Source organism: Canis aureus, chromosome 32, assembly GCF_053574225.1.
Source record: "Canis aureus isolate CA01 chromosome 32, VMU_Caureus_v.1.0, whole genome shotgun sequence".
Taxonomy (NCBI): domain Eukaryota; kingdom Metazoa; phylum Chordata; class Mammalia; order Carnivora; family Canidae; genus Canis; species Canis aureus.
The window spans coordinates 11,104,916-11,130,603 of NC_135642.1; the positions used below are offsets into that span (position 1 = coordinate 11,104,916).

Here is a 25,688-nt window from a genome sequence, read left to right on the forward strand (position 1 = left end):
GGAGACTTTCAATATATCTCTTCTCCCTCATATATGTGGTCATATAATATCTTTTCCACCATCAAATTTAGTAAGTAGGCCCTCACATTTTTTGTACCCATTGCAACCTATGTTGTAACTTTAAAGACCTTTATTCAAAATGCAAAACACCAGACTGACACATCTCATCAGTTGGGGTGGTGGGTATTGCCTCTACATTGGTTGTCCATGTAATTTTGTTTCTAACATGCTATGATGGCAGGAGGCAGTTAAATAAAAACCAGGCCTGCTGACTGCTCATCAAGGAAATGGCTCATGCTGAGAATGAGGGCTCCTTTACCTCTACTATGTTTATACACGTCTCCTCCTGGGCTCAGGGCTCAGAAATCTGTCTCTTAATGTGGTAAAACGGAGCAGAATTTTCCTGACTGGCTCATAATAACTGAGTGTTGAGCAACGATTTCAAGTTCACAGCATTCTTGTCTGCTCTCTGCTATATACCCCATCACCATCCGAAAAAATGAGGAGGAAATAATCAACATCTTTCCTTCCTTCAGTACAAAAAGCATATTATTTCTTATCCTCTTACCACAGAAGAGAGGAAGCTTTTCCCACCATTAGATAAATTCACAGTGGATTCACAGTGGATTATTTAAATAAGCATAGGCCCTAATCTCTTCCAAGTTCAAATCAGCTTCCTGCTCTAAGACCATGAGCTCTTGAGATTGAACTGGAGTGCTTATAACTTTTTAAGGGCCAGATCCACATATTTCTCCTTGTGGAGAGAACTTACATTATAGATTATGAATACTCAGCCTACTCTCCCAAATCCAAACCAAAGATCCAAAAACAGGCCCACTGGACTCCCTGCCTCCACCCTGCCACCCACACATACGCTCACACATGCCACCAATGAAAGAAGCCTATCCTGCAAAAATGCAGAAGTGTCTTGCTGCAGTTTTCCTTCTATCCCTCTCATGAGGCTCCATTATTTTGTTCAGCTTTGAGTCACACAAGTCTTGACACCTTGGAAAACTGTTTTATGACAAGAAAACCAAGAATCAAATCCTGAGACCTCCAAAAAATATAGGGAACAGTTGAATGATTCAGGGATGATTTTTTTTTTTTTTTTGAGACCAGAAGTTTTTATGGGGTCAGGATAGCTAACTGACTTTGCAGAGATAAAGAATTATTTGCTGTGACTCTGAAGGGCATCATTAAAGTAAATCAATGGACAAAAGCCCCAGATGGGTTTGAGGATAATTTTGGCTTCATATGAACATTTAAAGAAAGCCATAATAACAATTAGAGATGTTCCAAGAGGCAGTGATAAGCTGCTTTAGAAGATAGAGCATTCTATGTTCCTGCAGATACAATTGCCAAGTGGATGGCTTTAAAAAAATAAACAAGAGGGACACCTGGGTGGCTCAGTGGTTGAGGGTATGCCTTCAGCTCAGGGCACATGGTCCCAAGGTCCCAGGGTCGAGTCTCACATTGGGCTCCCCTCGAGGAGCCTGCTTCTCCCTCTGCCTGTGACTCTGCCTCTCTCTCATTCTCTCTCTCTCTCTCTCTCATGAGTAAATAAATAAAGTCTTTAAAAAAAGAAACAAGAGATCAACTGTTTATATTCAGACAGCTTGTAAGTATGCTGTAGGCCTAAAAAACTCAAAGAAGATGAAGACTTTGTGATATGAAGACCATTGGTGGATGGAGTGGAAGCTACACTGGGTTGGATAGAATGGGATAGAACAATTTGATTTCAGCGTCTGAACTTGTCTCGTGCCTCTGCATCTCTGCACAGATTCCTAGAAACAGGGGCTAAAGCAAAACCTCCCATGGTATCCCTTTATTGAAGAGTATGGCACAGAAAAGAGAAGAACAAAGGTAATGATGTGTCTAAGCCATGTGGTCCCTGCTTGGTAGCGAGCCTAGTAGATTGCTTAATTGGGCAGGATACCATCATAGAGATGATCTGAAAACAGACTGTCCATGAGGCAAAAGAGAGGAGTCTGTTCCATTCCCTGCCTTCCATCACTTAAGGTTGGCTTCATGGTACTTCTACACCTTCAGGCAGTATCCCTGGGCTATCAGAGCCCACGTGGCGGGCAGTCTGGTGAATGTACAAGCACAGTATTCTTCTTTGCCATGTAGTGGGTCAGTATGGTAGTGATGAGCTGGCTTCACAGCTACGGAAACAGCATGGAGGCCACTCTGGCTAGAGCCAGGCAATTATACAGGGGGAGGACAAGGAGGCAGAGAGCATACAAACTGTGTCCAACATAGCTCTCACTCTGGATTCACAGGGCTGTCTGTGAACATGGATGTAGTCTTTGGTCAAATCTACTCTGCCCTCCATGTGCTGTAGCTATGGATATTCATGCTAGAGGATGACTTTTTTTCCCCCTGAGACAGATACCCACATATAGATCAGATCAGAGAGTGACAGGTCATCCATGCCTATCACACCTCCACAGACAAGGGGAAAACCCCCTTCTCAGAAATAATTCTCCTAGACCCCAGAGAGGGGAAAGGCCTCTTGCTCTTTGTCCTGAATCAGAAATTATGCTTTTTGACATCCTGGTAGAGGAGGTACTTCATAAGACTCTTAATAAACAATTTTTCCTGGAACTGATCAAGTTTGTAGAGAAACTGTATTCTGGACAAGTTTCATTTTGAGAGATGAGTATCTGGAGCTTAATATCATTTTGCAGACACATGATTCTGTCCTCTTCCTATTTAATCAATCTTGGTTTTTCAATTGCAGAAGAAATGGCCTCACACTGAAGAAAGGGAACTTGACTTGGAGCTCAGGATATGGGTAAATCCTGGGCTTACTCCTTATTCACTGGTGATCCTCGTCAAGTTTCTTAAACTCACAGGCCAGTTTTTCCTGTTCTAATTCTCTTTATAGTTCCAAATAAGTGCTGCATGTAATTAACATGTACATTATTACAGAGTCTCCCAAAGTGTGGGAGCTGAGACAGTAGCATATAGGCATATAGGCTTGGAAAGATAGTGGCTACATGGATAGTCTTTTACATTGGCCATGAAAGGAAACATTGCAAGCTTAGAAAGGTGGGTGTATGGTTTTATAGGCTGCTCTTCAGGAAGACACCAAATGGCATCAAATGTTGTGCAGCGTATTCCTTGATCCTGGTGCCATCAAATGGGAAAAGATACTCAGAGGCTGAGGAAATGAATACCTAGGAGAGGAAGGACTGAGATTTTTAGAGAAAGACAAGGAGGCAGCTATAAGGTTTGGGGGCCATTCTGCTAGGAAATTTCAATGTAAGTCATAACTAAGAAAAGGCCTTTCGTTTTGCTAATAGTTTATTCAATTAACAAGTGTTTGATATTTTTCTGTTTTTGTTGTACCCTGCATATACCCAGAACTGTTAGGTAGTGCATGGGATATACAAGGAGTAAAAGTTGTGATTTTTCCCCGCCAAAGTGCATGAAATCTAGCTGCTGTGTCAAGATATCATACCTGAACAATAAAAAAAGCAACACTTAATCAAATGCATGTAGTAAGCAGAGTAAAAATAGGCAATAACAGAAATAGCTAATATAAAACAGGGGCTACTTCCTGGGTAGTGTAAACAAAGAGGATAATGAAACAAAGAGATATTTGTGGAGCATTTACTCTACAATAGAGTCCATTCTAAGATCTTACATGCATCCACTCATAAATCTTTGTAATCTTGTAAAATTAGGAAGAGTAAGGTACAGAAAGGTTAGGTGGCTTGCTCAATGTCACACAGCTATTGAGTGACAGAGACAAAAACCAAACCCAGTAAGTCTGAAAAAGAGACCTATGTGGTAGGCAGACAAAAAAGAGATTTATTAGACTATAAATTGCTTATGTTAAAAAAAAAAAATTGCTTATGTTCTCAGAGTCAGGCGCCTACTAGTCAGTCAATGGTTACTTGCTGAAACAAAAGGAGCTGAATTGAACGAGCTGGGAAAAGAGGGAAAGAAGCATCAAGATCACCACTACCAGAGGATAGCAGAGGCAGAAGTAAGCATGCCTCTGCCTGTGTCCCCAGGGTGAGCCCCAGGTTACATTCGGGGAAGAAGTCCAGACACAACACTTTGTGAGGCTGCAGAGAGGATTGCAGAGCAACAGAAAGCTGGTGCACAGACCAGGCATCACATATCACAATGATGCCATGAGCAAGAGGCATTGTCTGATTTGGTGACTTGTCTTTGCTCTGTGAACAATATGCTACTGTAATGGCTAAAAATGTATTTTGGATTTGCAATTCAAATGGCTAAGTAATGTGGGCTCCAGTGCTTCTCAGGGATGTGTGCCATGTTTAGACAAACCAAGAGAATAACTTAGTAACGCCCTGAGATTTGGCACTCTGAGAAACACCAACACCCAATGATCTGGATGCTTCTGTCTGACTACTTCTCATGGTTCAGAATGTGCACACACCACACCATGAAATGGCTGAGAAAAATTCCTTCATCCATGTTTTCAAGGGCATTCAACTCTTCCACTTCCTCATATGACCCTTTCTCACTTTGGCTCCTTTGATTTTGACTATTTTTTCCTCCTCACCCTCCCACCCACTTCACAGAGCCCATCTTACTTTCCATCTTGTGAGAGAAGCCAACATTTTTTCCAACCATGAGAGTGGAACTGGCCATCAGGATAAACAGTTTTCCATCTAGTAAATGTTCATCTGCTATTTTAACATCTTAGTCATATCATATGGCTGCCACAGCCAATGCCCTAGGGCAATAGGCCACATTGATACAATTAGCCTACATACTCTTCCGTTCCTGAAAGTGCCTTTCCTTTATTACCCTTGAATATCCACAGTTCTTAATTTCTGAAGACAGGGCATGTAATCTAACTCCCAAATCCCACGGTGAAGACACAATCCGGCCTCCACCCACTCACACATTCCCAGCAAATCCCACAGACTTTGTTTCTTTATAGTTACACTGGGACTGAACTTTTCAATCAATTATACACTTGGTTGGAGCCAACAACATTTGTTTCTACCATATCATGTTTTTAGTAATTAGAAAGTAATTATCTGAAGCAGAGACTACATCAGGCTTGCAAGAATGAGCTCTGCTGATGACTTCTGAGTACTATGAATGATTTTGCTGTGACCTACATCACAAAAAATCACTTCACTGACTACAGACACAGGCAATTTTTAAAAATCTGGTCAGCCATTTTGCCTAGCATTCTCCTAAAAGAATTTCCCTTTGAAACCTGGAATTTTTCATATGATTTATAGTCAGATCCAAATTTGCCAGAAATAATAAAGACTTTTTGGACCATTTTCTAAATTTCAAACATTGGAATCAGTGAAGTAGGGTGAGTTTCTTATTGCTTATCAAATGGCATGAAGGTCATGAAAGAGAACCAAACAATCCTCAGTTTGACAAGCGATGGTTTTCCCAGCCCCCAAATGATCATCTGTCCATACCAGATATTATATTAGGGTAAAGAATATGACTATTGTTAATGTATACAGGTAACCAGTGTTAGATTCACATTGAGTTATGAGATCAAGCAAAGCTAGCCTTTAGTGTGCCTCCTGTTCTATATTTTTCAACAGTTTTCTGGTATCCCTTCAACTTTTCTTTAGAGATTATATCCTAAGGCTTTCTGTTCTATCCCTTAGGAAAAGTGCTTTCAAAAACTACAGGAAAATGTTAAGTACTGATACTCCTTTAGTGATTTTAGGAAAGTAGTTCTAACCTAATGGGATTTCCAAAGGTGTATGGATGGAAGTCTAGGCACCAGCCATCAGGGGGAGTAGTTGTGGTTTCGTGTAGGTGAGCCTTCTTGGTGTATGTGAAATCAGGATTTAGAGTTTCCTAGTGTCCGGCTTTGCCAAAATTTAGAACTGGAGCACTGGTTACCTGAAGAAGAACAAGACTGCAACTACTGTTCTTTAATGTTGATGTGAAGTATCTCTTTGTCACATTGTAGTTAAAATGGTCCCTGATAATGATTTTTCTTAAGTTCTGGTAACTTTCAGGCCTAGAAGACCTAAATGTGGAGTAATAGTCACTAGATATTACTTGTAGAAGTCTGGGGTCAATAGTGAATAAGGTGGGTAAAGACTGAGTAATTCCAATAATATATGTAATATTTGAGAAATTCTGAATTGGTGTCATACATTGCCTTGAAATGTAATAATCTAATTGTATATCAATGGAAGATTTAATTATAAGGAATTCAAATATATTGCAGATATTAAATCAGCTACTATAGGATCATAGTATCTAAGATTTACTGAATACCTCCTATGTGCCAGAAACTATAGACATTTTACATTGTCAACTCATTTAATCCTCAAATAATTCCCAAGAATTAGCTATTATCTTTAAATAATAAAGAAAGAACTGAAATACAGAGAAGTTAAGTAATATGCCTAAAATCACAGGCAAGAATTTGAACTATACAAGTCTGAATCCAGAGCCTGAGTTCTTAGTAGCTCCAAAGATCATACTAATTGCTTTAAAAAGTATCAAATTAGGAAATTACTGGAAAATTTAAGTGGTCAAGCTGAGATGGAAAAGTAGTTTTTTAATTCCCAAGCTAGAACTTATTTTGCTAGTCTAGCCCACTGAAATCCAGACAAAGATTTCTCCTTATTAGAATAGAAAGTAGACTTCTTCAATGATGGGTACTTTGCTCCACTAGCCCTATCCCCTTTAGCCTGATACTCTCAAAATCAGAAATTGCTCAATTCTGTTTCCCCAGATTTTGATATTGACAGAGCAATCTGACTTTGCTTATTTTTCACTAACCCTATATGTATCCCATTTGTTCTTAATAGACCTTGATATTAGACCTTGGTGTTTAAATCTCTTCCTTTTATTCAGTGCTTTATGGAAGACATTCTTGACTTTGGACCAAACATCACTATTATTAACTCAGACATGAGACACTTCTTCCGAGTATATAACATTATTTAATAGATTTCAAATACTCAGAGTTTGAATTTCTTTAACTTGATCATACATCAGAATCATGAAGCTTTTAAAAAATATGGATTCTGAAGAAAACACAACCTTGAAATTGGCAAATGTTTCCAAAATAGTAAACAGAGTATTAAATAGACAGCATAAAAATTAAGAACTTTTGTTAATTGAAAGTCACCACTGGGGGATAAAAAGATATGTCACAGAAGACATTTTCAATGCCTATAAAATCAAAGAATTGATACAAATCAGTAGGAACAGAGACAATCCGAGGAAAAATAGGCAAAAAATTTGATCAGGGTTTTTACAAAGGAAGGATATCCAAATGATCAAAACTATGAAAAGGTTCTCAACATTCATGACAGAACTCAAATTAACATCATGATAAGATACCATTATCACCCACTAGGATAGCTAAAATTAAGAAGACTTATATTACCAAGAATTGGCAAGGATATAAAGTAATTGGACTCTTGTTTACTGCTGGGAGTAAATTGGTTGATCCACTTTGGAAAACTGGCCATACCTACTAAAGCCTAGTACATGCATACCATCTGACTGAGCAACTGTGTTCTGAAGTATAGACTGAACAGAAACACATATATTTTCACCAAAAGATATGCACAAGAATGTTCCTAGCAGTACTATTTATATTAGGAAAAAAAACTAAAAAATATAACTATAGAAAAATGGATTAATAAATTATGGTACACTCCTACAATAGAATAGTATGAGGAAATGGGAATGAATAATTACCACAGAAAACAAGACATACGTATCTTGAAAAACACCAAGGAAAAGAAGCCAGACACAATGCATACTGTATGAGTCTATTTACACAAAGTTCATAAACACAGAAAGATAATCTATGGGGTTAGAAGTCAGGATTGTGATTATTTAGGAGAGGATAGTACCTGGGATGTGATAAAGGGACAAAGCTAGTGATGTTCTATTTCTTGTTCCAGGCATATTGGTTACATGAGTGTTTACACCTTGTGAGGATTATTTGAACTATACGTGTAATTTTGTGAACTTTTCTGTGTGTTAGTCTTTAACAAGTTTACCTTTAAAAAGGTACATTTCCCTGGGGCTTTTCTTCGGGCCTAGTGAATCAGTAACTTCTGGGTTAGAGTCCAAGGGATTTGGTTATTAAAATGTACCAAGGTATTCTGATAAACAAATAGTTTGGGCAACAACCAAGAGTGACTCCTGGGAGAGCAAAATATTCCATTGAAAATTTAAGGCCAGAAGGCTTATTTCACACAGAAATATTTCTAGATATTCTTGAAAACAAGTAGACCAATGAAGAGTATCCTTCAGTCATAAAACGTCACGTGCCCTGCTTGAATGAGCAGAGAATACAGATAATGTGGGTCCCCACTTCAATGCAGTAAGTGCCACCTGCCCTCTCTCAACTGCAGAGCATGGCTGTGGGGAAAATAGCACAGCCATGGAATATCACCAGAGAGCCCTTTTGCCCACATTCTTGTCCTGATGAGTCATTCAGTAAATACAGTAGATAACCTTTGTGTGTCGAATCTCAGCCCCTGAAATCACACAGCAGACCCACTCACTTCAGTGGAAAAAAATCCTTCCTTCTTTCCTTCTGTGGTGGAAGTAATTCTGTCGTCAGCTTCAGGGGGTGTCTCTGTGCCAAGTGAGCAAGTTATGGGGTTTCCGGTAAAGAGTAGTTCACTTGTTTGGATCAAGTTAAAATTATGTGAATTTTGGAAAGGCCAAATGACTTTGTAATGCTATCTGTTGAACATTGCTGCACTATGTTATCCTGACAAAGAACTATACAAAGGCTTAAAATAAAATCAGCCAGTTTCAGTTCTTCCAGTTTGGGAAAAGAGAAAGGTCCATGAACACACTAGTCATTAAGATGTTATCTCTTCCAGAAAAATGATAAAATCATCATGATATATGCTTTATTGTTGGGCTGAACTGGATTTAATCCCAGCATTGCTAATTACTATACTTGTGATCTTCCTAAATCTCAATTCACTCTTGAGTAAAATAAGTATGATCAAATCTATTTTAGAGGATCATGTCAAAATTAAAAGAGATTTGTATAAACTACTTAGCATAGTTTTAGCGCACAATAAAGCTCACTAAACCAAAGTTATTATTATTGGTAGTGGTGTTTTGCAAAAGCAACTAAGGCTCAAATAAGGTTGTTCTAATCCTAGTCACTAAAAAAAAGTGAATGAAAAATACCGAATTAGTAAAATTTCCTTTTACCTCTCTGATCTAGCTCATTCAAAACACTGTCAGCTAAATCAGTTAGAATTTTGACTTGCATTTGTCTTGTCACCTTGAGGATTTATTCTTTATTCCTGAAAATGAAAAACAATCGACTATTTTGAGGAAAATTGCCAGGTGAACTATTTTAATTGCTGACTTTTAGATTTTATGTAGATGAACTCCCCATTTATTGCTCCAACCTAAACCTCCTCCCTAAAGCCCAAACTGACTTATCCATCTGTCTATTCAACAGCTTATACTCAAATTAGTATGCTCTAAATTCTTGATATTCTGTCCTTTTTCCAAACTTGCACTTCCCCAGTCTTTCCATCCTGAGTGGTTCTACTATTTACCATAGGAAGTTAGTAAAAAAACCTAAGTCATCCTTAACTTCTCTCTTTTTCTGATACTCAATGTATAATTCAAGCCATTATTATCTCTTAATATTGTTTTGCACTGCCCAAGTAGTTCCTGTTAGAATCAAAGTATGAATGCCACATTACTTCCAGGGAAGTACTGGTCAGGGGATACCAGTCATCCCACCATTGGCACCCCAATACTGGCACAGTGGATATATTAAGAATGGAGGCTATGTTTGGGTCCAACAGTATAGAATTCCATTCATCAAAGCTGGTTGGCATACTATTGCCACTGAATTCCCAGTCTACCAGCAAAAAAGACCAAATATAAGTCCCTAACATGGCCCCATCCCTTGATGAGACAAATCAATCACATGCTGGCAAGTTAACAGAAAGGGGTATGATTAACTTAACTAGAATTAACTCATATTCTGATTATATGTTTCTTTCCTGCCTGCATGGCCTCAGCCAACACCATAGTCAAAGGCTTAGAGAGAGTCTGATCCATCAACCTAGTATCCAGTATCACATAGTATCAAATTAGGGAATCTGCTTTACAGTATTAGAGTTCTAGCAGTGACAACATGACCATAAAATATGCTTTATTATTGGGTTGAAGTGAATTAAATCCCAGCATTGCTAACTACTTCACTTGTGACTGTGGGATCCACCAGAACTATCACATGTCACAGAACCCAGGAACTTCTTGCTTGATAGAACTGTGGGCAGTCCTTATAAAGGTACAACTCCAGTGCCATCTTGAAGATGAGGAAGAAGTATATACCTTAAATCAACAGTCATTATATGGTGTTGTATAACAAAAAGGGAGGATATGTGGATTTGGGGACTATGGTGGTAGTAAGTCTAGTGCTGCTTCCTTTTACTCTCAGTGACCCAATGAGAAATTTGTGCTTTCCATCAATTCAACTATAGGTTTTATAGGTCTGGAGGTCATGTTTTCCACAGAAGGAACATTTCTACCAGGGAAATGGTTTTATTAAACCTTAATGTATGGCTGCTTCTCAGTCATTTGGGGCTCCATGGTCAACAGATCAGTAGGCAAGGAAAGAATCACCACCGTAGTAGAGCTAACTGAACCTGACAGTTCAGAAGTAAGGCTGTTTGACTACAGTGGAATCAAGAGAGAATACACTTGACACCTACATGATCCACAGGGCACCTCTGGGTCTTCTCTGCCCCATTTTGACAAGAAATAGACAAGGAACAGCAGAAGGGCATGATAACTAGGGCTCAAACCCCTAGTAATGAGGTCTGGGTCACTCCACCACATAGCCTACTAGTGTCAGCCAAGTGTGGAGAATGTAGAATGTATAGTAAAGAATGTGAATTTCAGTTGTAGCCATAAGACCAACATTTTCCCCATAAAAAAAGAAACATCAGAATCCTGGAAAAACCATTGCTGGGTAGGCTAAAGAATTAGGAAGCAAATGGACGTGAGTGACACAAGGGGTAGACTGATATTGATACGTAGATGCCCTTCATGTTGGTAGCATTCATTCCCCACCCCCTTGCTGGAAGTGTGGGTGGTGATGGCTCATGACTTAGCCCCTTTTCAGAAATTGACTTTCATTAAAGGGAGCTGTCTCACTCAAAGTTATGTTACTTCCTTAGGGGCAGTCAACTTCTTATGATGAGGGATACAAAACTTCGAACCCCCTTTGTCTCAATTCCAGACATCTCTGAAGGTCTAACTTTGCTGCTGGTAGGATTGGCTGAGGCCTTTCCTGCAAGGGAGTCACAGTTCAAGTTCTCCTCTGATTAGTCCTGCCTCTTCACTCCCTTACACATGCTGTTTCTGAACATACTTCCCTATAAATCACCTGCACTCATCTGTCTTTGAAAGTCTATTTCCTGTCTGATATGAATCTTATTGCAAAAACCTCCTATGTGGTTTCCGTCTTCTACTCTTGCTCTCCAAAGTCTTTCCTCAATTTAGAAGCCAAAATGGTCATCAAATGTAAGTCAGATTATGTCACTCCACTTCATGGTTTCTCATCACTCTTAAAATCTAATGTCCTCACCAAGGCTCATGGGGCTCTGAATGAGCCTCTTCCTCTCCAGCCTCATCACCTACTGCTATTTGCTTCCCCCACACACTCTCTGATCTCCCTGCTGACCTGCACATGCCAAACACTCTCCCAAATAAGGGCACTGGCATCTGTGTTCCCTCTGCCTGGAATGTTCTTCCCCCAGTATACATATTATTTGCAATGCCCATCATGTGAATCTTTGGTCAATGTCACCTTATAAGAAGGGCGATCCTATGTCCACCCTAACAGAACTGTACCCCATCCCTGTTTTATTTTTCTCCATAACCTTTACCACTATTCTACTAGCAGCATTCTATTGTTGATTGGTTGCTTGACCGATGATTTTTTTTTTTTTTTGGTATCTTTCTTTCTCATTATACTATAACATCCATGCAAGAAAGGATTTTCCCTTTTCTATCTAGTACCTAAAACCGTATCTGATCATGTTAAGGGGCATTCAGCATCAACGGATAAAGTAATGGATGAATAAATAATATACTATAGGTCCACATACCCAAGCACACAAGTGTTTCAAACAAAAGAATAAGATAATATAAAACAATATTGACAATAACCCTGCTGGTAGACAATCTCAGTCCAAAGTTGGGTCATTCATAGGAGTGGCCCATTGTAGACTCAGACCTTTTGATGGTCCTCAGAGGCTAATGAAGAGTCCAAATCATTCAGTTAAAACACAAAAGTCTTTTAATGTGCCTGGTGCCTTTTTTCTGCAAAGCTTTGTGAGAGGAGGGATTGAATTTTGATGTTTATTGTTGCTTGTTTTTTTTTTATCGTTTTCTTATTGTTGTCTTATTACAATGCCCAACATTTACCTATACCTACTAGTCAATAAGTAGGACATGAGCCATTTTGTATAAAATCTCCAGCTTCCACAGTAATGAAGTAAAAGACATTGATAGAGCTCAGACAAGCATTGTATTACTCCGGGTTCAGTGCAAAATAACTGGAAACAGCTCTGGGTATTTAAAGAGAAGAGATTTCATATAGAGTAACAGGTACCTGCAAAATGCTTGCAAGGACTAGAAGACAGAGGTCACTTTGCTCTCAGGTAACATCATCATAATAATGCCAAGTTCTGGAAGAAGCTGCTGCTGCTTCCACTGTTATCCCTGCCATATCTGCCTGATCAGTCAGATCAGTCAACTGATCCTGGAATGTGGAGTCCATCTTCCAAAAATGCTCTTCCTCCTCTGACTTTGGCTGCTTGCAGAAGGTTGACAGCCCTTTGGCTATCCCTATACTGAGTGAGCACATTTCGTTGGTAGAATTATATTATATCCAGAACTTAGCTGTCCGTTAGTCTGCAAAATGTCACTTTTAGCCTTCCAAATATAAGTAGATAAGAGAAAGAATACAAATGGATGTTGAGTGCAATAAACATCATCCAGCAGATCTGCCAATAGGGGGAAATTCCAAAAGAGGAAGTTCCCCCTCTCCTGTGAGAATCTAGTTCAGTACTGGGATGTCTTTTTTTAAAAACAGAAGAAAATCCTACCAACAGCAATAATTTCCATGTAATGATTGGTTACCTTGTGCTTGGCACCATACAAAGCACTTAACTTTCATCATCACGTTTACCCATCTCAGTAGCTCCATATAGCTAGTACTAATATTATTTCCATTTTATAAATGAGAAAATCACAAACCCATTTATAAATAAGAAAAAGTTTCAGAGATGTGTCAAGGACATACAAATCATAAAAAGCAACAGCAAAGGTGGGATATAGAACTCCAGGTCAAAGTTTTTAACCACTAGGCGGTATCACTCCCAACACCAGCTTACACCACCTACTCCATCAACACAAAAATTCTTCACCATCTGTAGCTTCTTCTCCTTCACTCCCTCCTTCCTCCTCCACCACCGCCTCCTCCTCTTCCCTTCTCGTAGCATTAGCTATCCTGCTTTCTCACTTTCTCACTCTCACCTTTTCTCTAGCTTTCAACAAGTGACCCCTTCTTATGTATGCATGTATCTATACTTCTATTTATTCACTAGCCCTTCAGTATTAAAATTCATACTTATGAAGTTTCAGAACTCTAAAGAGGTTACATCATTTCCAAAGGTAAGCTGCCTATGGGAGACCTGAAAATCCTCTGAGAAAAGGCACAACTCTTCAGATAATAGAAGTGGGATACTGGGGGAAATATCAATATCCCTAGTAGGAAAACTTGAAAAACATTTCAAAATTTTCTTAGTCATGCATCAGGGAGTCAGTCTTGAGAAACACCAGTCACTCTGGCTATTTTTAAAATTTACTAAGAAAATTTAAACACTTCTATATTTGTTTTGTGGTTTCCTAGGTTATCTTTTCCAGAGGTCACTCTGGATTAAAATTAAGAGAGGATGAGCTAGTGGGGTGCATAGATGAAGCCGAATGACAAGCATATTTCCTTTCTGCTGAGAAATCCCTGGTCATATTAAAAAGCAAAATGGTAGGGCTTGGCATTGTATTGAATGTCTACTTAGCATAGGCTCTTCTGTGCAGCTATTAATTCCATCCTTACAAAAACCCTATTAAGTACATAGTGTTGACTTTGTTTAATTAGACTAAATCAAGATTTAGTAACTTGTCCATATTCATACTGATAGAAGGTGTCAGAGCCAGGATCTGAACCCAGATCCTTGGGTTCTTGTTGAATCATCTCTACCTCCACATTCTAGGCTTTCCTTTGTTAGAACTTCTATTTTATGTTCTTATTAGATTTTCTATTTAAAACTAGCTACATGCAAGGGAATGAAACTATTTTATAACATACACAAAAATTAACTCAAAATGAATTAAAGACTTGAAGGAAGACCTAAAACCATAAAATTCCTAGAAGACAAACATAAGCAGTAAGCTCCTTGACAATGGTCTTAATGATTGATGTTTTTGTGGATCAGACTCCAAAGGCAAGGGAAACAAACAAAAATAAACAAATGGGACCACATCAAACTAAGAAATATCTTCACAGAGAAGGAAATTATCATTAAAATGAAAAAAACATATTCAAAGAGAGAAGATATTTGCAAATCACACACCCAATAAGTGGTTAATATCCAAATTATATAATGAACTTATAAAACTCAACAACAAGAAAACAAATAACTGTATGACAAAATGGCATAGGATCTCAAGAGATATATTTTTCCAAAGAAGACATACAGATAGCCAAAGACACATGAAAATATGATCAACATCATGAATTATTAGAGAAATTACAAGTCGAAACCAAAATGAAGCATCATCTCACACCTATTAGAATGTCTATCATCAAAAAGACAAGAAATAGCAAGTGTTGGAGAAAAGTGAACCCTCATATACTGTTGGTGGAATTGTAAATTGGCGCAGCCACTAAAGAAAGTTTCGAGGTTCCTCAAAAACTTAAGAATAGAACTAATGTATGATCCAGCTATTCCACTGCTAGGTATTTATCTAAAGCATACTAAAACATTAATTTGAAAAGATTAAAAAAAGATTTAAAAAAACAAATAAATGAATGAGTTCACTATAGCATTATTTACAATACCTAAGATACAGGATATGGAAACCATCTAAGTGTCCATTGATGGATGGGTAAAGAGGATGTGATACACACACACACACACACACACACACACACACACACACTGGAATACCACTCAGCCATAAAAAGGAATGAAATCTTGCCATTTGCAACAACGTGGGTGGAATTTGAGGATATTATGGTAAGTGAAATAAGCCAAAGGAGAAAGGCAAATACTGATTTCACCCATATAGTGAATCTAAAAATATCCAAAACAAATTAATCAAACCAAACAAAAATAAAACTCAAAGATACAGAGAACAGATTAGTGGTTACCAGAGGAGAAGGATATTGAGGGATGGATAAAAGAGTGAAGGGGAACAATTGTAGAATGATGGATGGTAACCAGACTTTGGGGGATCATCACTTTGTAGTGTATGCAGATGTCAAAGTATAATGTTGCACATCAAAACTTATATAATGAAAATAATATCCTACATGTTTTCTAGGCAGAAATCTAGTCTGTGATGGCTTGGTCATAATTAATTTGAGCATGTATATTGTGTCTTATGTACACTATTGTAATAAATATATGAACTGCAAAGCACTTACAAAAGATCCTAATATAAGCAATATGTACATTTGTGTAGCTGTGTATCTGGGTCTATGTGTACTCTTAATAATATAATATTACTGCCATATAAGTATAGAAATGGCTATTTCAGTAGTGGTGTTCATCAGAATAAATGAATTTCCTTTTAAAAGGGAAAAATAGCCTTGAACCAATTATTTTTATATGTCAGTCTGAAACATATTGGGAATAAAACAGATCAACACTGGTTGGACAAAGTTTTTTCCCCCAAAGGAGGAAAAAGGGAATAACACACAACAGAAGTTTCATAAACCGCAAGGAATGACAATCACCCAGTTATATCAGGTTCCTTGGCTAAGAGACCAGGAGGCAGGGAAAAGAATCACCACCCTACTAGACATAAATGAACTTGATAGATAGGAGGTGGTAGGGCTGCTCTACCACAGTAGAGTCAGGGAAGAAGACATTTGGCATCTAGATGATCCACAGGACATCTCTTGATTTTCCTCTGCCCCATATCAACAGTGCATAGACAAGATAGCAGAAAGGCATGATGAGCAGGATTTTTAACATTACTATTGACTAAAAAATTTTATAGAATTGCAGGTAATTAGCAGCAGTTAGAACAAAGACTGGCACAAGAAAGTGCCATGGTCGGGGACCAGTCACACAAGACAATCCATAAGTAGCAATGTAGGAATGTTTTCTTCTGATTATGGCCACCTCTGAGGGGTCTCTGGCTATCAGCACAGGAATCTTGTTCAGATTCCCCTTGTTTTGGTCATAGAGAAGGGCTGTTAATTTGTCATTGTTTCTGGATATTTCTGGAGCTTGCACATCTCTTCTGGTCTGCTTCAAAACCCAGAACCAAGGAGACCTCATGTGTAGTTCTGTGCTCTCATGTCACCTGAACTCCCCCACCTGAATGTGGTTCACACTTTTTTCACCTTTTATTTTTTTTTTTAAATTTATTTATGATAGTCATAGTCACAGAGAGAGAGAGAGAGGCAGAGACACAGGCAGAGGGAGAAGCAGGCTCCATGCACCGGGAGCCCGACGTGGGATTCGATCCCGGGTCTCCAGGATCGCGCCCTGGGCCAAAGGCAGGCGCCAAACCGCTGCGCCACCCAGGGATCCCTTTTTTCACCTTTTAAATTCAGTAACCTATTATAGAAACTGAAAAGCAGCTTGAAGATTTTATTTACTAGTAAGCAAGTAGTCTTTTCTTGTCTATTAAGGTGAAAACCGAGGGATAATGTGAAGCCAAGCCTTCCTGATCAGCAACACCAAGCATGCCCAAATACCTTTTCTATACTGCTTCTCAATACATATATTGCATTTAAAAAGAATTCCAAAAAACAAAAAACAAATAAATGAATGAGTGAATAAGTAAGTAATGATTTACTCTCTCATACCTGGCCAAGAATTCCATTTCTCAAGTGGCAAAAGGTAACCCATTCTTTTCAAAGAGTCACAATTAAGCATTTTAATGGTTGATTTATTCCATAATTGATTCATTTCTTAATATTCAATAAATCTCTCCTATTTGTCAAGTGTTGTGCTACAGGTTAGAGATCAAATACAAATATGGCATACCCTGGGGATCCCTGGGTGGCTCAGTGGTTTAGCGCCTGCCTTTGGCCCAGGGCATGATCCTGGAGTCCCGGGATCAAGTCGCATGTTGGGCTCCCAGCATGGAGTCTGCTTCTCCCTCTACCTGTGTCTCTGCCTCTCTCTCTCTCTCTCTCTCTCACTTGAATAAATAAATACAATCTTTAAAATATATATATGGCTTACCTGTACCCTTGAGAAATTGAAAATTAAGTAAAAGAATCACAAAGTGTAATACTTCTAGACTAAGTGCTACTGCAGAATAATACACATTTTTATTTCTAAATAGGATAGGATATAAGGATTAAGGAAGACAAAACAGAGAAGGTAGTTTTTGAGCTGGGCTATTCATATCTAATGACTAGGTGACTGCTAGGTAAAAATGAAAAGAAAGGCCATTTCAAGAGAAGTCTAGCATGAAAATTGTGGCTGGGAAGCATCTGGTTAGAGCAGAAGGGTCATAAGTACAGATGAGTGGTTGAAAGCAAAAACCAGATAGAGTTGCTGAGTGAAGTGAACACCAGTTGCATCTATACTGTTTATATTCTGTAGGCCATGGAGGTCCACAGGAGCCTAATATGACAATCCGTGTGTTCTTGCCTCTGTGTTCCTAACCTCTGAAGGTCTCCCTCTACCATGCTAGCTACACTAAGCCTTTACAGGTATGTTCTTCCTTACATAGCTTTATTGTGGGCAGGGCCCAAAGTTGATGTTTCTTTCTCTCTGCCTTCCTGATGAATCATTCCCATCTCAAATTCAGCTGTCACTTCCCTATTAATGACACAAATCTGATCACATCTGTGTATCTTTCTGTCATCTTGAATCTCTTTTCCTCACAACCTACAGGTCATCTCCACTAGAGTGTGTGATGGCTTTGTGATGTGTGAGAGTGTCTGAGATGAACTGCCTCCCCTACACTCCTTCCTAGTATGTGTCTCATTAGGGTAGGCTACAAGGAGAGCTGGCGGGCAAGAGGGAGGCAGCACCCGCTTTGCTGTGTACACAAATATCTTCTCCCAGTTACCCAGTCAAACTACTCAAACTGTAGCCTCGATACTGCAGTGAAGGGTGTAATTAAATTCCCAAATCAGTTGATTTGAGTTTCTCAAAAGGAAGATTATCTTGGGGACATGGGTGGGGAAGGGAGGCTCACTTAATTGGGTGGAAACGTTTTTCTTTTTTTAATTAAATTTTTAATTTTAATTCCAGTATAGTGTTATATTAGTTTCAGGTGTGTGATATAGTGACTCTACAATTCTGTACATTACTCAGTGCTCATCATCTATTGCACCCATACCCCCCACCTCCCTTCTGGTAACTATCAGTTTGTTTTCTATACTGAAGGGTCTGTTGTTTAGTTTCTCTCTCTCTCTCTTTCTCTCTCCCTCTCTCTCTTTCTCTCTTTTCTTCCTCCCTATGTTCATTTATTTCTTAAATTTTATATGTGAGTGAAATCATATGGTATTTCTCTTTCTCCGACTTGTTTCGCTTAGCATTATATTTTCTAGATCCACCCATGTTGTTGGAAAGATTTCATTCTTTTTTATGGCTGAATAATAGACCACCTCTTCTTTATCCATGCATCTATTGATGGATACTTGGGCTGCTTCCTTTCATGATTTGGCTATTGTAAATAATGCTGCAATGAACATAGGGGTACAATGTATCCCCCTGAATCAGTGTTTTTGTTTTTGTTTGGTGAATACCCAGTAGTGTGACTACTGGATTACAGGGTAGCTCTATTTTTAACTTCTTGAGGAACATCCATACTGCTTTCCACAGTGGCTGCACCAGTTTGCATTCCCATCAACAGTGCACAAGGATTCCCTTTTCTCCACATCCTCGCCAACATTTGCTGTTTTTTGTGTGGTGGAAGCCCTTTAAAGACAGAATAGGCCTTCCCGGAAGATCAGCAACATCAAGCATGCCAGTATGCTTTCCCTTCCTCTGGACTTTTCTTTCCTTGGATTTCAAGCTTCAGCTAGAGCTCATGGAACTCCTGCCTCCTTGTGATCTCCTCCTGAATGCCTGCTCTGTGGACTTCAGGCTTGCTTAGCCAGTCTCCACAACTGTGTAAGTCAGTTCCATACATTAAGTAATATATATTTATAATTATATAAGTATAAAATTATGAGGTATATAGTCTATTTTATATGTATATGTACATATATACATACATACATATGAACAATTATATATACAGATGTAAGAGATATATCTCTCTCTCCTACTGGTCCTACTTTTCTGGTGGAATGGTTGAAACCTGACTGGTACAGAATATTACACACTCACTTTCAATTATCCAGAATTCAATGTGTTATCCTTTTCCTTCGTCATCTAACTGATGCACAATTTCCTGGAATTTGAAAAACAAGGCCAGTTTTGTCCTTTCTATCTTCTTCTCAATTATAACAGGAGCATCCCCTAAGTCCAAACAGTTTTCCTTTGAAGCCTATCTCTTCTGTTCTAAGCCAGGCTCTCCTTGTCTTAGGCTGAGATGGTTTTCCTATTTACCAAAATTCTTCCTGTCTCCATCCACACTTGCATTCAATATTGTCTGTCTAAAGGCCTTCTTACATCTTACCATTAATTGCTCTATTTTAAAATGGGCATACCATTGCTTACAGGTTAAAGCCTAACGGGTTTTTTAAAGGTGACATCTGAGGCTCTCAAAAAAATCATCACATAAGTAACATAGTAAACATGATAGTCATAACAGAGTAAGCACTTCTATGCAAGGCAATCTGAAAAGTGATTTTTGCAAGTTTTCTCATTTAGCACTCACCCTATTCCCATTACTCAGATTCCCCCAGTTTTACTTACATTCATTTGTGAATGTATTAAGTCCTATGTAATTCTATCATGTGTGGGTTTGTGAATCCAGCACATAATAGTAATAATTGTAGCTATTAGCCTCATTTTACAGTTACAGCACTGAGGTAGAGAGAGGATAATTCCCAATTCATATATCAACTATGTGGGGTATCAGGGATTCGAATCCCTGATCTGACTCCAGAGCCCACCACTTACAATTCCCCACATGAATTCCACACCCTAAACCAGCCTGAGTTCTCACTGCACTTGAATCCATGGTGCTCATTTCCTTACTTGTTTATCTAATTTCCCTGTAAGGACCACACTTCCTCCCTCCTCTTTATCTATCCAACTCTTGGGTATGATTCAGGGTCTACCTTCTCTAAATAACATTCACCCACTGTTATGAGCCATGCACATTTCATGGTTATCTTATTGATTTGTGTGAACATCTCTTTTCTCCATTTAGACTCTAAAGAACCATGCCTATATTTCTTTTACACAGCTAAGAAGCTCTCCATAAACTATTTTATTAGTACTGTTGTGAAGGAAGAAACAAACACAAACACTGTTATCTCTGGAATATTAATACCCTATTTGTCAAGTATACAACAGATAATTTGGATCTCATTCATCCAGCTTTTACTGTGACTATTGAAAGTTTCTTCATGACAAGGCAAAAGCAAATCTCACTCATTTAATTAATTGGTCTAAGCATGTTTGTAATCTGATGGTCTTGTGGAAGTGTTGGAAGTAAAAATTCAAAATTCCCATAAGTGTGTCTGATTAGTGGGAAGCTTCCTGAATAATTTCACAGTTCTTTGCCCTTAGAAAGTAATTTCAATCCAAATGGGGCTCTGCCAGCTTTTACATTTATCCATGACCTATGCTGGGTTTTCACATGTCTCTGCTTGTGTATATTTGGTCTGGTTTTATTTTGTTGGAAAGAATTGAGTAGAAAGAAAAAGGAACATTGTTTCTGCCAGAGAAACTTGAGATAGATGGATTCTAACACATTTGTGTATCTCTAGTGCTAGGCATAATGAAAAGAACTGCAAATGTTAGTTGATTGAATATTTTTGTTCTACTGGTTTGAAACATTATTTGTATATTCCCCTATTATAATATTGATTGAAATAACATTGGTTATTTTTATCTCTCTTCAACAGACTATGTGTCCTAATACTTTTTTCTAATATCTAGCACAATCCCCAAAATGGTTGTCGGGTGAGTTAAAGGAGAGAAAAATGTAATTTCATTTCCTAGGAAAGCATAGCAATCACTGGTTTATAAGCTCAGGCTGTGGGGTTTTTTTCTCATTCTTTGATAATACCTCAGTTACAAATATTCCTCTAAACCATTCAATGAGGAATGGTCCTTTGATTTGAGGAACATAATGGAGACTCTTGTGGCAATGGAACTGTTCTGTATCTTGACTGTGGTGCTGGATTCACAAACCCACACATGATAGAATTACATAGGACTTAATACATTCACAAACGAATGTAAGTGAAAGTGGGGACATCTGAATATCTAAATAAGATCAATAGGCTGTGTCCATGTCAATATCCTGGTTGATATTTAACTACAGTTTGCAGAGGTAACATTTGTCAGACGTTACTATTGGGGGAAGGGTACATGGGAATTCTCTGTAGTATTTTTCATTAATGCATGTGAAACTACAATTATCTCAAAATAAAGACTTTTTAAAAATTACCAATTTCTTTAGGGCACCTGGGTGGCTTAATTTGTTTTTAAATTTTAAACTCAAAAGATACTTAGAAGTTCTATTATTTTCTTCTCATATCCTAGTGAATCGTTACTTATTACTTGAGTGATGTACTCCCACTTTAACCGTGGCTCTAAAAAATTAAAGAACATCTGAGACAGTGGCACCCTGTTATTTTAAAATACTTATTCTTATCTGAGAACCCCAAAACATTTAACTATGTTCCTACAAGCTACAGAAGTAGTATCTCTCAGCTTTTTTGAAATCTGGATTTTTTTGGAGAACTTAATTAATTCTATAGAATTTGTCTTAAAAAAGGATTCCCTGGTCAGTTTAGTGCCTCTGCCCTCCCCTTTACCTCAATCCTGTCTCCTTCTCTTGAGTGAGGGTGGGGATGGGGGAAATCAGTGTTTTAATCAGATTTATCAGAAAAGTTTTAGTTCTTTATACAATCACCATCCTATATAAAGATGAAATTTGTGTTGAGTTCAATATTTTCATGGAATAAAGATCACATAATGGGGCACCTGCGTGGCTCAGTGGTTGAGCATCTGCCTTCCACTCAGGTCATGATCCCAGGGTCCTGGGATTGAGTCCTACATTGGGTTCCCTTCAGGGAGCCTGGTTCTTCCTCTGCCTGAGTCTCTGCTTCTCTCTGTGTGTCTCTCATGAATGAATAAATAAATAAAATATTTTTTAAAAATTACCAATTTCTTTACCAGTGGTTTCATAACACCTTGGGGTTAGTGCAATAGCATTTAGCAGGATTAGTCAGTGATGCTGTTAACTCTCCAGGATATCTTTTGGATATACAACTTGAAAAAAAATGCCCCAAACCCAAAGTGATACAGAGGGAAAGCTATGATGAAATGACCCCCGCTAGAGTTTTGCTCTCAGAACTACTTTCCACTTTCTCTTTTCCACACGTGCCGGCTGCTATATGCCTTGAGGAAAGCAGGAGGGCAGGACATTCAAATCTGATTCTGCATTCCTTCTGCAGAGATGCTACTAAGGTTTCCCTTTGCCTTCTAACAACAAATAAGAAATATGTTTCCAAATCAGATGTTAAAATTCCAGGAGAATGCTTAAAATATGGCATGGTACTGAGTCCACTTCACTGGGTGATAGCAACAAATAATAGTAGCATTAGTTGTTTATGGTGTCAATATTGTCACTGTGCTGAGAGCTTTCCATACTGTCTGGAACTGGGCAGAATCTGGAGCCAGAATCTGGCCAAAGCATTTGTTATTCAAAGAAACTATTTTTCTGTGAACTCTCTCTTTTAGCATAAAAAAGCTCTACTACATTGGAAATGGCCAGGAGAAACCCCTGGAGGATAATTAGGTGGGTGAGACAGCTGCTCTGCTCTGCCAGTGGTGGTAAAGGCACAGCTTTGGGAATGCCACTTCATCTACTATGACTCACCAAGTACAAACAGGGTGATAATGGGGTTAGTGTCAAAAAACAGTCCCTTCTGAGACAGTCTCCAAAACCTAGAGGGAAGGCAGACCACCATGGAGCAATGGCCCTTTTCTACCGAAACGGAAGCCCATGCTTATGTGCCTATTTACTTCTCTCTGGCCTCCCTGATCCTTATCAAAACAAAGTCCTTTCCTCTGAATTTGAGCTGAATTGAAGATGAATTGGATCCCACTTACAGTATCTGTGGTACTCCAGAAGGATACTTGCTTTCTTTCCAATGGAGATCCATATAAGGCAATGGCATCCAGCCTTAAAGGGTTGTGGTCAAGGGCAGATGCAAGGCTTCCTGGACTGGACACTGGCCATCATTAATCATGAATCAAGCCTTCATCTCCTAAGGGCACTGACTTTTTCTATATATAGATTGCTTAACCAGAGCTATACTTATCCCCTGGGGTGGGGGAGTTGCATAGAGAGCACTGAGTTCTCTTCCTATATTGACACCTAAATATTAGGCTTTGGAACAAGCAATTTATTTTTCATGACACAATTCCACAAAATTGATCATACATATATATTCATGTGGGGAAACAAAAAACAGAATTAAAACATGTGGATAAAAAAAAACATGTGGATATACATATTTAATTCTATTTTTCCATTCCCCACTACATTCCTGACTATTACTCCCTTCTTTCACATTAACTAAATGACATATCCGATTGACTTCTTTTTATGTCTCTCTTCCTGCTCCTGTATCTCTCACATATGTGTTTGGTTCCCAGGCGTCCTCTGGCTTATGAATTTCATCATCCAAACTTCTTATTCGAAAATCTTAAAACATTTCCTCTTAATTATATTTCCTTGTATGTATTCTATCACTCAATATTTCTTTCTGTCTCTGTCTCTTTCACACACATGTATACACATGAATTCACCAGATCCCAGTTCACTCTTGGTTCTCTGGGCTGGCATCTAGTCTTCAATAAGTGTGGCTGCTAATTTTCTTGCTACCAATAGCCACGGAAATCAAACAAAAATGGACTAGGGCTAGATGGAACTAAACTGTGGTGAAACTAACTGATAGAGTATTGGGAAGAAGGAAGCCTCCTGAGCGCTGTCAGACGGGGCCTAAGGAGTGCTGAAGCAGTAGGAGGAGGCGAACAAGCATGCCCTATATCAGCAGCCTGAGCTAATCATCGAGCTATCAAAAGCTTAATATATATGTGTATGGGAGGGGCAGGTAAAGGTGTTGTAGTTGGGAAGATGTTAGAAGGACACTGAAGGAAAGTTAAAAAGAAACATTCATGAATTGAGTGCTTATGGATTAGGCATTGTTCCCTGCATTTTCAGATGCTTCTTGTTGACTTTTTACAAATGTCTGAAGAAGATGACTGTTACTGTGCAGATGAGGAAACCGAGATCCAGAAAAGTTAATCATTTACTAGATTTATACATTGTAAGGATTTAAACTCACTTCTTCTTGGAGCAGCCATATGAATATATATATTTTTTTCATTTGGTATATTCTTGTTCTCATTTATTTTTGTTTTGTGCTGAGCAAGATGGGAGAAGAGAAATGCTGTGTCTTGGTAATGGCAGGTAGTACTTCAGAACCACCAAAGCCTCTTCAACTGAAGAACAGAAATTATATGGAAACTCAGGGGCAGAGCTGATATCCTACTACATAAGAAAGATTGCTCTTTTTTGTGTCTGCCTTCCAGATACATGCTCCCTGAAGAGCTGTTAACACTTAACACTGTTAACAGAACAAGCATACAAAAAACCTTTAGATGAGGTTTTTGTCCATGCTTAATTAAGACTTCTAGAGATGACAATGACCTGGAGGCTGGAGCTGAGATGTGACAGCATCTCAGAGTGACAGCAAAATTGGAATGGAGAAAAGTGTGGCTTAATGACTCCCTATACTCCTTTGGCAAAGGCAATACAAACGTTGCATTAAGGTTATCATTCATAGGATTCCAACTCAATCAGTGGAAAAGCTACCCAAGAATTGTAATTTCTGCAGATGACATCAAGGAACTAACTCAAATTGTTTTAGACTCGACCAAAGAATCCATTGTTCTGGCATCAATTTACCTTTGAGGTAAATTTCTGAGCCTAAATTTCAAGATATCAATACATGAGAGGACTGCACATGGCCTGAATATCCTAGACCTTAAGCTACATGTGGTGGGTGGACAGAACTTTGGGTTGTCTCCTTGGGGAAAGAATGAGTGTACTATATGTGATGGAAAGAGTTAGTATTGGTGAACAAGAAGGATATATATATATATCCTATATATATATATTTTTAATATATATATAGGATATATTTATTTAATATATATAGGATATATTTATATATATAGGATATTTTATATATATAGGATCTTTATTTTTTATATATAGGATATTTT

General features: G+C 38.4%; 1 protein-coding gene and 1 long non-coding RNA gene across 3 annotated transcripts in view; one reads left to right on the forward strand and one right to left on the reverse strand.

The window, feature by feature from the left end:
• Positions 1-25,688, reverse strand: part of LOC144302848 (uncharacterized) — a 308,111-nt gene that overhangs the window by 156,421 nt on the left and 126,002 nt on the right. The window lies entirely within an intron of this gene.
• The window catches only part of LOC144302982 (uncharacterized), a 45,618-nt gene continuing 39,018 nt past the window's right edge, over positions 19,089-25,688 (forward strand). For both annotated transcript variants that reach the window (XR_013370028.1, XR_013370027.1), the window contains exon 1: positions 19,089-19,376. This is a non-coding gene — a long non-coding RNA (uncharacterized LOC144302982). The remainder of the gene's footprint in view (positions 19,377-25,688) is intronic.